Source organism: Berghia stephanieae, chromosome 3 (genome assembly GCF_034508935.2).
Source record: "Berghia stephanieae isolate SIO BIC M18660-M18661 chromosome 3, UCSD_Bste_1.3, whole genome shotgun sequence".
NCBI classification, from domain to species: domain Eukaryota; kingdom Metazoa; phylum Mollusca; class Gastropoda; order Nudibranchia; family Aeolidiidae; genus Berghia; species Berghia stephanieae.
Genome location: NC_088362.1, coordinates 9,186,846 through 9,199,485, shown reverse-complemented (window position 1 = coordinate 9,199,485; position 12,640 = coordinate 9,186,846). Strand labels below are relative to the sequence as shown.

General features: G+C 34.0%; 1 protein-coding gene across 1 annotated transcript in view; it reads left to right on the top strand.

Moving 5' to 3' along the window:
- The window catches only part of LOC144967119 (uncharacterized), a 113,942-nt gene that overhangs the window by 24,858 nt on the left and 76,444 nt on the right, over nt 1-12,640 (top strand). Inside the window, exons 9-15 of the mRNA XM_078903964.1 lie at nt 1,693-1,794; nt 2,570-2,725; nt 4,532-4,744; nt 7,619-7,744; nt 10,437-10,537; nt 11,068-11,177; nt 12,487-12,605. The gene's annotated coding sequence lies outside the window, so the exon portion shown is untranslated. The remainder of the gene's footprint in view (nt 1-1,692; nt 1,795-2,569; nt 2,726-4,531; nt 4,745-7,618; nt 7,745-10,436; nt 10,538-11,067; nt 11,178-12,486; nt 12,606-12,640) is intronic.

Here is a 12,640-nt window from a genome sequence, read left to right as displayed (position 1 = left end):
TGTCAAGTTCAGGAGTGATGATCTTCCAGGGCGGAAACCCGCTTGGTCAGGTGACAGATGTTCTTCTACTGTTTGGGAACTCCTGGCCAGTATCATGCGCTTATATGTACTTTGTACAGTGTACAGAGGAGAGATATTGACCTGTAGCTCTTGCTGCTATTTGGGTCTTTCCAAGTTTATGGATTGCTATCACCCTTGCTTGTCGCCAAAGCGTTATTACTGTGCACGATTCAACACAGTTGTTAAGAGTTAGTTACCACGTTTTTGTTGAGGGACCGAAATGCTTTATCATTTCTGCGGTAATTCCATCTAGACCAGCCACTTTACCGGGTTTGGAGTGTTCAAGGGCTGATTCTAATTCTACGATGCAATAAGGGTCTACTTCCTGTTCACTTCCTTGGGCGATCTTTTCCATTTCCCTTTTCATTTCCTGAGTTTGACATTTTTTCTGTGTGATGGTTTTCCATTTCTGATAAGTTGCTTTTCTACATCGTTTTGTGTCACCGCTGCAACCCTGGTTTCTTTGTTATTTTCTGTATTTAGTTTTTTCATAGTTGACCAGGCTTTCTTGCTGTTATGAGTTATTTTCGTGCTCGTTATAATTTCCTTCCGTCTTTCTGATTTTGTTTCGGAAATGGAAGCCATTAAGATCTCACCAAGTTGGACAGTTTGTTCAGCAAATGGATCTGTTTCGTAAGCGTCCACATACCGTTTATAAAGTTCATTGCTGTCTTGCTGTAGGCAAGATATATAGGATTTCTTGCAGCCTCTAGGTGTGTATATTTTTTGGAAATTCTTAATAGAAACTTATGGAACTGGTAGCAGTTTTTGGGAACTGGATCGATGGTTTTGATGCTGTCATTTATGTGTGATGAGATTTTTTCCTAGTTTGCCTTTCGAAAATTGAATCTAGGTAGACGGTTGCTCTCGCAGGGTCTAATGACTGGTCCAACCTCAATGGTAATAGGTTTATGATTTTGGTATGGTGTTGCCGACAGATTTCTAGACGTTTTGGATATGTCTGGAAGACAAAAATACAAGGTCTGGTAGTAGCCTCTTCTCCAGCGACGTTTGAAAATAATGGTTTGTCTTTTGTGTCACTGATGATGATAATAATAATAAAAACAAAAATTATAATAATAATAATAATAATAATAATAATAATAATAATAATAATAATAATAATAATAATAATAATAATAATAATAATAATAACTATTACTACTACTACTTCTACGACTACTACTACTACTACTACTACTACTACTACTACTACTACTACTACTACAACTACTACTACTACTACTACTACTACTACTACTACTACTACTACTACTACTACTACTACTACAATAATAAAATAATAATAATAATAATAATAATAATAATAATAATAATAATGATAATAACAATTATAATAATAATACTATCCATGCTTACAGTCTGGTCCTCAACCGGAGAGGGGGGGGGGTGCATATGTCGATATGTGAGTATAAAGTTAATGTGATCAAAGTTACGGCATTTTAATATTTTCTACTTAAGAAACTATATTCTTTCCCCTCAATAAAGGAAATAAACTGAACCCAAATCAATGTCTTGACTATGATATCAATCGTCAGATTTTGACTCATATCCCGACAGAATACCGATTTTAAACGACGGGTCATAAAATTCATTCTTCTAAATATTCAGGCAACGTGAGATGGCCACAGGGGTTCTACAGTTTCCTGGAGACAAAGTCTGGCTGCCCCAGGAACACCTTTTACAGAGGAGCCATTACATTCCACGGATTAAGTATGACTATCTAATATGTTTTATTTTATTTTAGAATTAATTAATTGATTATTTCTTAATTAAATTTGATTTTGTTTAGTTAGTTTTTATTTATTTATCTATTAATTCATTTGTTTGTTTATTTATTTAATTATGTATCCATTTCTTTGTTTATCTTTTAAACTTTGCATTGTCATGTGGATTTAATTGTTTCCATTACTTCATGATTTGTAAATGTTAACAAGTAAAATGCATGTCATCTGAAACAATCTCAAATCATGATAATTTATCAGAGACTTATGCAATATTTTTATGGTTGTTGCTTTCATGATTATTGTTGTCATTAATATTTCATTATACGATGAACTTTGTGCATTTATGATTTATTCGATTTTGAACAATAACTTCAGTATTCTATGAGAGTTTTATTCGACTTTACATTGTCGTATTGATATATTTTTACTTACATTCAAAGTTGTGTAAAACTGTCTATGAATGATATAATATAAGCTATATAAAATTTTGTATGTATAAATTATTTTATAAGGCATTTAAATTATATTTCATTTCATATATTCAGTCTTTAATAAGATAAGATAAGAGGTCAGGTGTATTTGTATTTCCTAATTCTGATAATCTGAACTACCACAACTATACCGTTAAATAGGCCATCACAAATAGCGTCATCGGTATTATCATTAACACTATCTGAGCGAATGTCAAATTTATTACAATATTTCCTCCTCTAGCTAATTTTTGTTCTTGCTCTATTATTGTAACATCGTGACTATTTCAGGCGAAAGTAAAGTTATACCGGATGATATCAAAGGAACAATCAGTGGTAAGAAGGTGGACTTATCCTTTTGCTCACAGATGTCTAATGCAAGAAATGGCAAATGGCCACCTGGATCCTACTGTTTGTTCAAGAGAAGATCGTGTCCTAGACAAAGAGGTTTGTTTTACTGCAAAATAAATAATGAGTTATTATTCAAACTTCACGTTATACATTTTGACAGCCTTCTTATTCCGTTCTCGGTAGTTTGGCTCTCCACTCCTCTCTTTTTTTTTTGTTTCTCTGATGGTGTTGCAACCTTTAGGGTTTAAAAAAAACAACAGCAGATAAATAATAATCGATACCATTTTTAAAAAATAATGAAATCTTTGCTTACATTGAAATAGTCGTTTTTATCAATACATAGCTTGAACTGGAGTTTAAAGAAATAAACTCTTAATACAAGTAAAAAATTTCTGATTGAGAGTATCTAGCCTATGTATTTTATACACAAGCGGTGTTGGTCTTTTATTTGTGGAATCAGAATGTTTGCACAAAGTGTTATATTATTTTTTTGCCATAAAAGTTATCAAAAATGTTCTTCTTAGGCAGCTCCTCACGTTTACAATCTTTTCTTAAAATGTAGTATTCCCATAAACAGAGATAGAGCACCGTATTAGTCTTTTCAGAGCTATCAGGCTTTTAGTGCTTGAACCCATGGAGTTTGAATTTATCTTGCTTTTCGTGGGTAAAGGACCGGAAAAATGTCCCTTTTATCCTCATTATAGGTAATGATATTAGCGGAAGAGTAGCGTCCCTTGATTGGACGTCACCCATAGTCTGTGACGTCACCGGCGGAAAAGTTATTATAGAGAGAACGTCATGTTGGTTGTGCGTATGCGTCTCTCGTAAAATTAAAACCCAGTGACTAAACCATTGCTTAGTAGACCTGTGCATGTAATATATATTTCAACTATCTAGATCCAATTATTTTTCTGGATTTCGACGACACTTTGTGGTTGTGCTGATACCTGCCATGTTTTCTTCCAATATATTTGATAAATTAAATAATGTTCATCTAACATTTTAATTAAATTTCACGTCATCATCAAGGCAACCGAATTATCTCTAATAACGAAAATAAATCATATTCTGACTTTGCTTATCGCTCGACAACTTGTCTTTATATTTTGAATTCATCATAAATTGCTCAAATTCCATTCACATGACATTTTAAAGAAGGTTTTAATTATCACGCAATTTAAATTAAACCCATTTTACAAACAAAGCAAAAATGATAATATATATTTAAAGACTGGAGAAGTTTATGAGCAAAACTTGAATAACAAAAATAACATACAGAAATTTTGTGTGTACCAATTCTTAAAAAAGTTTTCAATATTGCTCTAAAACTTGATACTGGCCGGTAGGTATTTCCATAGATGGTTCGTGTTTACGGAAATTATTCAACAAAACCGGCCAACAATAGATTGTAGAATAATACCATACAGAGGAAGAATAAATATTGCTTCAATCAATAATTATTAGACAGCTCAAAGATAGCTATGGAAATTTCGGATTATGTTTTTATCATGTCGATAATTTGTTGCCCTTTTAATTTTTTCTCAATTTGTAGCTGTTGATAGATTAAATAAAATCCCAAAATAAAAGTCATAGAAGTAATGCTCCTTGAAGTAAATTATAATTTTAAAATCATAAGAACAAATTATGCAATGGTGACTAATTTTCCAGAAAAATGAAATTAAACTGTTTATTATTTTTAAAAAACTTAGTACCGTACTTCAAGATAATTATATGTTGATGGATAAGCAACATTTAATTCAATTATGGATGCCTTTTGACTACGACTTTATCTCTGAGCATGCTGTAATGCATTATGATAAGATGCACGTTAATAGCCTGAGAAAAGCCTTGACATTTATAAGAAACACATTTTTATCTGATTATAATCCTTTTATTTCATAGGAGTTAGCGAAGGCAAAATCAAGTTTTATACGGACTACACGAAAAGAAATTCCTACTGGGGATACCTCCCATATGGGCGTAAGCAGTCTGTGGATCTAACCTTAGACTATTGCTGCATGCAAACTGGGTTCACTTATATGCCTATTAATCTACCCAATCAATACCCTTTCGTCCTATTGGCCAAAAGATTGGAGAAATGCCAGGAGGTTATTGGTAAGTATAGTTTATGACTGTGGTGATAAAAGTTAGGATGATGATGATGATGATGATGATGATGATGATGATGATGATGATGATGATGATGATGATGATGGTGGTGGTGGTGGTGTTGGTGGTGTTGGTGGTGGTGTAGGTGGTTGTGGTAGTAGTGGTGGTGATGATGATGATGATGATGATGATGATGATGATGATGATGATGATGATGATGATGATGATGATGATGATGATTATGATGATGATGCAGAAGAAGAAGAAGAAGAAGAAGAAGAAGAAGAAGAAGAAGAAGAAGAAGAAGAAGAAGAAGAAGAAGAAGAAAATGTACATTGGGATGATAATGATGTTGTCCAGTAAAATTTACTTCCTATTATAACAACTAATTGAAAAGACCCCGACTCACCAAAATTTCCTTACACAAAGACAAGTCCTGGGTCATTTAAATTAAGTAGTTTTCAAGCCATGAGGCCCATGGAGAGTTTTAACCTGTGTCATGCGCGTGAAAAGGACAATAGCAATTGCTTGCTTTCCTTGGATAGGACACTAATCTATCACAAAGTGCTTTCCACCAGCTCCAACAAACCCAGATACCTAATCACTTATTGGTGGAAAGGGGGGGGGGGGGGTCGAAAATAATCTCCGCTTTACACGGGATATATGTCGTTTAAGGATAATAAGTAGGCTATCCAATGATTTTTTACATATTATTTTCATTTTCTCTCACTTTAAAAAAATGTCGCAGCGAAGTTCCATTCATTATACAATACCATTATTCCATTTTCCATATTAACGTTAATAATGAATTATCTTATCTAAAAAAATGTCTAATACAGAAAAAGGTGACCTTCCTTACTAAAGCAATAATATTATATTGTGATTAACTATGCCCCGGAAATTGAAATTACAGTCAGATGTATAAATTTTGGGGTTAGATTAAATTCATTTTGTTATGTTAGAGAAATAAACAAAACAAAAGTATTTACACTAAAGCATTCTGATGTGGTAAAAGCCTAAAACTGTGTAAATATATATTTATAGCGACAAAAAAAGCAATTTTTTAGTCTGAACTCAATTCAATTCAAGATTATTTGGACGTTTCGGGTTTGCTCTTTGTCAACAAAACACAGTGAATGGAGGGCAAAAGACGATTAACCCAAAACGTCAATTTTGTCTTTAGTGTTTTTTTCATCGGGTTTTGTTGACAAAAGGGAATCCCGAACGTCCACATCATCTTCTTAGTAAATTAAATATAAGATTCTATTCCATGTTATCATTGTTATTAAGGATAAAGTGTATAAAAGTGTTCGAGACAATTTGGTCTTTTAACTTATCATTGTTATTTAGGATAAAGTGTATAAAAGTGTTCGAGACAATTTTGTCTTTTAACTTATCATTGTTATTAAGGATAAAGTGTATAAAAGTGTTCGAGACAATTTTGTCTTTTAACTTATCATTGTTATTTAGGATAAAGTGTATAAAAGTGTTCGAGACAAAGTTGTCTTTAAACTTAGATTTCTTTTTTTTTTCACGACAAATGGATTAAAACTCAAACGTGTTCATATTTTGGCCATGTTTTCATGGTGGGAAGGAGGGGGGGGGTGTGTTTGTTTTTTAACCTATTCACATATGTGTCCTACCACCTCAAAACGGTTTCACGTAGGGGCGATTAAGATTCTAAAAATTGCATATATAATCATGGGTATGAAACTTATGTTAAATGTAATTGCTTTATTGAGGACAATAGATATCATCTTTTTATGACAAAAACTAAAACATCATAATACTTGAACAAAAAATTGAGCGAAATAATATAGAGCAATATCCACTAAACAAACTCAAAGCGCTTTTCAAGGGGTCCCTGACAATCAGCAACACATATCATCAGTGGCGTGGCATGCTTACAGTATAAGGTGGAGCCATAATCAGAAGAAAATGACTTAAAACATGTTATATTTGTAAATATAAAATAAAGAAAAATAACATAGAATAGACTTACTCAAATAAGTAAGAGGCGGTGCCAGGCACCAAAACAACCAATATTGGGAATGAGATTAGAGGAAGAGTAGCGTCCCTTGATTGGACGTCATCGGCGGAAAAGTTATTAGAGAGAGAACGTCATGCTGGTTGTGCGCATGCGTTTCTCGTCCTCGCTTCCGATGAAAGGGGCTTGAGACACTTCACCGAAAGCGAGGACGAGAGAGACGCATGCGCAAAACCAAATTTACGTTCTCTCTGTAAGGTGATGCCCAATCAAGGGACGCTACTCTTCCGCTAATCTCATTCCCTATAGCCACGCCTCAGCGTATCATATAGAACGAGACATGACGTTAGGCGATATTCCCTTTTTCCCTGTCATAGACAACGCTGAAACGGCCATGTACTCATTATACACCGAAATACAGCGAGAGAATGTGAATAAAGAGCCTTTTCCAAGGACTTGACTATGCGTCGAGTGAGGCTTGAAACCAGGACCTTCCGATCCGGATGCGAATATCATACCCTAGACCACATAGCCGCATCGTGTGATACACAACGACATAATACCTGTTTTAGGTGGTGGGTCGCGTAATGTCAATTGATGCCAAAATAGATTTATTTCTATCGTTACCTCCATCGGGGATTTTGTTTTAGGGGTCTGCTACAAGAGAAGACTGAAAAAAAGTTTCTAGGCGTCCGCCGCAATGGATGCAGATGATTTGCTTTATGCTACACAAGAGTGGCTTGTTTCAGATAAACCTTGTACCTCCTGGTTACGAAGCAAAGATCATACTTTTATGCTGATAGGTAAAATATAATAAAATGTTGTTTGACATTTTTAAAGTTGGATTTTGATAATATTCACATTTTCATTCTAATTATTCCTATATTCTTCAGGAATGTCACATAAGAGGGAACAGATTGGTCTTAACGTAGCTGACATAGAGGGCGACGATCTTTCCTTTAAGTGGGAAGGGCAAAATGCTTTGATAGACCTCTGCGTCTACTATCCTGCAGACAGACGTAAGTTATTTCATATTAACTCCCTGTGACTCCCTGAAATTGGAGATGCTATAGATTCGAATAAAAAAAATTGATGTGCGGCTTTAAAAAAACAGGGAAAAAAAGAAAGAAGTAAGGCATATTATTGGGCTCGGACCGTCTCTGGCCAAGGTTACATTAGCTTTTGAAGTTTTACAGAGTCAGGAAGTAAATGTCCTTATTGATATGTAGTTCGTTCTGTATCGAAGCTGCCTAACAATGTGACATCATTTTTTTTCTAATAACTAGTGAAGAACTCGCAATATCCACGGAAAATAAAGACTATTAAGAAACATACACTTATCTGTTTAAATTTTTTACCATTGCTTGGAGGAAATGACATAGATCGAGCCAATTTTTTGGAGTAAACAAGTAATAGAATTACCTCAAGCTACTCGAACCCGTATATCAATCTGTATAAAACAGTTTAGAATGTTTAGATTTACCGGTAATTCTGTGCTCGATGATAAATATTCAAAATTGACTTTAAGGAACATTGTTGATCCCCAACCCTATTTTCAGAAGAATATATTAGATAGATTATAATTGATAGTATCAAGAAAGATTTAAAATCACATCATTTTTTGTTGTGGACGAGATTATTATTACTGGATAGTATCAAGATAGATTTAAAATTACGTCATCATTTTTTTTGTTGCGGATGTGCTAGAATTGTGTAGCATCAAGTATACTCGCAATGAAACGTCAAATCAAGGACTGAGTATTACAACCTAACAGATTTTCTTACTATTAATTTGAGTCAACGGGTGATAGAATTAGCCTGAAATCGAAAAGGTTTGCAAGTTACTGGTATATCTGTAAAAGATAGTTATATATTTTTTTATAATTTGCCAAAAATTCTGTACTCGATGATAACAAAGTTAGATTGGTTGTTCGGAGAAATGTTAATCAAAAAAAGATTCATCATTTTCGAGCAAAAGTTTAACAGAGAAGAAGATGATGTTCGCGTCATATTTTTAGCATGAAACCGTTATATGCCATTTTAAAATTTATCTGATCTAAACCTAAATGGTACTTTCAAATCTATTCAGATAGATCCTTATGTCCTGCCATCATTGTACAGAAATTTTAATATGAAATGACCTGAATTTTGTTTTCCAACTTTAACAGTCTACAGTGTGTAGATTACTTTACAGACTGAACAAATGAATAAATTAGATATGCGGCCTACTGCCTCAAAATATGAGAGTTGAGTTTTGTATAATATTTTTTATCAATGAACAAAAATCAAAATAACAGCTCCAAAAAAGAACAAGATACCAAGGACGGAATCTTTTGGCTCAAGACCCCTCTTCAGCGATAACAAAAGCAAGAAAAACATTATTACATCACTTAAAATCAGGCAGTCGACAGAGAAGAATTTTGCACGTGTTGTGTTGTCCACAAGTAATATTATGATTCTTAGAACTATCAACGTGACAAAGTAGGGAGTAGGTACTGGTGTAAGACAATGACTTGGAAAAAGTGTGCATGAAACAGACAAAGAGAGAAAGAAAGTACAAGAGAAAAAAAATCACCGCCAAAAATATGGCCCTATCTCTTACACACTTGTTTCAAATTTTATAAATGAGAATGATCATAGTTTCAATAATGGTTAAAACCTGAAATTTCGAATTTCTATTTCAATTTCAACGTTAAATTCGCCTATATATTTTTTTATTAAGTATAATATAATAAATGAATAAAATAAATAAGTTCCCTTCATTCATCTCTAAGGGCAAATTTTTCTATTGGATCTATTCCAAGAGAACCCTGAAGTATTTCAGGCGTTGCAGCATCGCAAAGTAAGCTATGGCCAGGTGACTTGTTCAAGACCACACAGCGAGGCGGGTAGTCGAACTCGGTACCTTTCGGGTACGAGGCAAAGACCATACCGCTGAGCCACGAATAATATAATAAATAATTTCTGACAGCGCAAAAAAATCTAATCATTTTAAATTCCCTTTTTGGTATCTGGTTCGCCCCCCCCCCCCCCCCCCCCCCCGCTCCCGTAGATAATATCCGTTGGAGACAGAAGGGTCATATTTATACATCAAACTTTCAGCATTTATTAACCCATGTATGACACAGTTGCCGAAATATATGACGCAAACATGACATATAGTTAGGCTAAGAATCTATAGAAATAATTTTGTTTTCACATGGGTTATTTTTGAATTCCATAAAATGGCATATGATTAAGAAAGGAGGACGCTGGCACCAAAATACATAGAAATCTGAAAAGTTTTGTATGAAACAATGGCAGACAAAGCAGAAAGGGGGGAGAGGGGCAAAAAAATAGTCCCAAACATTCAGCTTGCTTCTACTTTTTGTTCTTGTATTGGTATTTTTCTTTCCACTTTGTCTAGCACTGTTTCATTCTTTAATTTTTACTTATTTATATCTTACACCAGTGACTGCTTACTTATTTGTTACTGACACCAATAGAGTGTTAGAAGTAGAATTTCAAAATGGTGGAAATGTGTGGACAATTTGGTAAAGAAGTCAAGTCACAGTCTTCTTGTTGCTGTTGCAAAAAGTAAAGTGCACATGAGTTGTTTTACAGTGGGTTACTTGTCGATATATAATCACACTTTATTATTTATTATATATTTACAAAATCAAAGTTTTCATTCATGATCTATTTTTGATTTATTATATTCTCCTAACCTAGGTTGTGGTGATATCGTGGAGTTGGGCCCAAGTAGAAAAACTTACACCTTTGAAACAAATAAAAATAATCCTTCCGACAAAGAGTGTGATTGGTTGTTTAAGGTAAACCTCCTATTAATTATTTTTATTCATTGGAGGAATGTGATGGATATATATATATATATATATATATATATATATATATATATATATATATATATATAGATTGAGGCATAACTTTTCTTCTCAGACAATGCCAATATATTATGTCAATATACATATTGAGTTAATAATCCCATACATTGTCAAAAGAAGTTTTTGACATTTTTTTTATTTGTATCGATTGCAAATTAAATTGTCAAAAGTTTTTAATCAAAGACTGAAGAAGTAGAGAGAGGAAGCGTGAGAAGAGAAGGAGAGAGAGAGAGAGAGAGAGAGAGAGAGAGAGAGAAAGAGAGAGAGAGAGAGAGAGAGAGAGAGAGAGAGAGAGAGAGAGAGAGAGAGAGAGAGAGAGAGATTTTAATTTGTGTCATCCACAACTCTTTTCGTATTTTTTTCTATATTATTTTCATTAGTTTCCCCCTCACTTTGAAATCTCGTTTTTATGAGGCAACACCTCTTACCGATTTTAACTTTATATCCTGGATACACAGAGTACTCCCGGAGCAAAAGGAACTTTGGTGTTTACGTTTGACCAAGATGATATGGTTTGCGATGATTATGTGGAAATTCAGTACGCTATGGTGGCACAGAAAGGCGTCAAGTAAGTTTTTGCATTTTTTTTTTTTTGGGGGGGGGGGGGGGGCTACTAATGTAAAGTTTCTGTTTTGTTATAATTGAACCTGAACAATCCGTATTATTGTGCATTGTTGATATAAGACTTGCTCGAGGACATTGTTTGAAATTCATAAATTTTTACACTGACAATTCGTTGTATTTAACCGGCTTGAATCTTTAATCAACCCAACAGCCATCAAATTGAGTGTCTCTATTCCGATGCTTAATAGGATTTACGTCCGCCCAGCAACGAGCAGCCTGGTTATAAACAAAGAAAATCTGTACTTTATATTCTTTATGCTGGCTAGAACGTTTTCACATGTCATGTGATAAGAATGTATAAATGTCCAAACATGATCAGATTTATAATGTTTTTATCTTCTGGATACACTTTATGCTCATCGGAGAAGTATTTCATCAGGGCGTCTGCCATTGTTCAGATAGTTTAGAACCAGTTACTAAATTACTATGCATCATTACGAGGGAAGTGACGTCATATATATATATATATATTTATATATATATATATATATATATATATATATATATATATATATATATATATCGTCTTGTCAATTTAAAAAAAATCACTTGAGTCTGGGGATGTTTCCTCTCATCTCCAAAAGACGTCTTCAAGAAAGTTCACTGGTATGTCTGCAAACTCTACCCTCTCTACTCTAACTGCCATGTGTCGTGTCCTTAAAGCATCACAAATGATAAATGTGACAATAGTTCTACCACTCCCAGCTTCTCATTTTTTGAGAAATACCTACATGCAAATATTTGCAAGTTTGATTGCCGGAAACAACTAATAGGACTGATTTAGCATTATTGTATTGGACGTATTTTGCGTTTGTTTGAGAGTAATACTCTTCGACAGTCATGACGTCACTTCCCTCTTAATGACGCATAGTAACTTAGCAAATGGCTCTAAACTATCGGAACAATGGCGGATGCCCTTATGAAATATTTCTCCGACGAGCATAAAAGTGTATACAGAGGAGAAAAACATTCTAAATATGATCATGTTTTGACATTTATACATTCTGATCACAAGACATATGAAAAGGTTCTAGCCAGCATGAAGAATAAAAAGTAACGATTTTCTTTGTTTAGAACCACGATGGCCGCCGTTGCCGGGCGACGTGTCATCAGTTGAATCCAATTTCCATGGGAACAATGATCCCACAACAATGTTGCTTATAAGATCTTTAAAAAATGCAAATGATGATTTGTACCCATAAGTAATGATAAGTATTGAAATTTGATTTATGTTATGTTTTGGTCTCATGTAGGTTATGTGGCCCTATCAAAGACAAGTCAATGCAGAGTCTCTTTGACAAGATACGAGTTCGATTCAAAACGTTTAAAAACTCCAAGTCTTATTTCAAAGCAACGGTGAAATGGGTACCTGGTTCGTATCACATTCTCTGCATAATTGCATAGATG